The sequence below is a fragment of the Nannochloropsis gaditana genome (assembly GCF_000240725.1).
Source record: "Nannochloropsis gaditana CCMP526 unplaced genomic scaffold scaffold415, whole genome shotgun sequence".
Taxonomy (NCBI): domain Eukaryota; class Eustigmatophyceae; order Eustigmatales; family Monodopsidaceae; genus Microchloropsis; species Microchloropsis gaditana.
In genome coordinates, this window is record NW_005803538.1 from 20,896 (window position 1) to 22,322 (window position 1,427).

Consider the following 1,427-nt stretch of genomic DNA (forward strand, 5'->3'; position numbering starts at 1 on the left):
ATCGCTCGACGGACGTGGGACGGACGGGACGGGCAATGCACCGCACGCCTCGTCCTCGCATCGCCCGCATCTTGTCTTGGATCGCCGCGTGGGCCCCCGTGTCCACCACGGGAGGCGACCTCTAAGAGGGGGTGCAGCAGGAACGGGCGCGACCGAGGCTTGGTCTAGGCCCTTCTTCCCTCACTTCTTTCGCTGCCACGCATGATTCCTTAGGTGGCCCCCAATGTGACTGAAATCTCCCCAGTGCTCTATCAGGGCCAGGCCCCCCCGCGCAAATTGGAAATGATCTACTCGCGGTGGGTGTGAGAGGGCCTTAGGAAGGGAGGGAGGGAATGGGGAGGGAGGGAGAAAGGGAGGGGTTGTAGACGCTCGCGGAGTGCCTGAAAACGGGAGAGTTTCGATGTCGTTTCCTTCTCTCGTCTTCGCGTCCTGACCGCCCTGTGTGAGAGGAGGTCATGACTCGTACTCACCTTCCTTTCCGCATGGCTACCCGACCAGCTACTGTCAATACGCGCTGGTGGAGGATGCCTCGGGGCAGGGGAATGACAAAGCGGTGCGGATCCAGGAGCTCTTTGACATATCCAACAAAAAAGCGGAGAAGATCAGCTCAAAAATCCTCAGGCAAGGAAGGGAAGAGGGGGTGGAGGCGCGGGGAGGGGGATTTAGCAGGTTGTAAGCGCGCGGCCCGGTGGGAGGAAGCGGTGGGCTCATGCATATTGCAGGGTCCGTCAGGTCCGGAGCACGCATGTGACCTTCCCATCCTTCTGCCCCTACCTTCCTGGACATCTTGGCCGCGCGGCTCTCATATCAATGTGATTTTGACTTTCACCCTGACCTCAATTCTGACCCCACCCATACGATCCCTCTCCTTAGCTCGCAAGACAACATGATGAAGATGTTGGAGAAGCAGTTTGGCGCGGGCGGCGAGGGCATGGGAGAGATGGGAGCAGGTAGGGAGGGAGGGAGGGGAGGAATGGGAAAAGACAGGAGGGAACAAGAGAGGTCTCGGCAGCCGTCAAGGGGAGGACCAGGCGTGCGCGGTAAAGGGAAAGGTATCGGAAAAACGAACGCAGCTCTTCCGATGGATCCGGCGCATGGCCGCATCAACCGGCGTCTCCCATCCCCTCTCTTCCTGCCCCCCTCTGGCAGAATTGGAGAAGATGTTCGAGTCCTTCGGCGGGATGCCTGACATGGGGAGCATGCCTGATATGGGAGCCGGGGCCCCGGGGGCAATGCCGCAGAAAGAGATGCAGGTAGGGACGCTGGCGCCAAGGGCCACGGGAATAGAAAGTCCAGGAAAGGTCAGGGTTGACGCGCGTCTCGTTTCTTTTCGCAGGAGACCTTGGAGGCGCTCAAGGCGGTGGTGCAGCAGGGAGGACTTTCGGAGCAAGATATGGAGGTGAGCAATGAGGGAGGGAGGGAGGGAG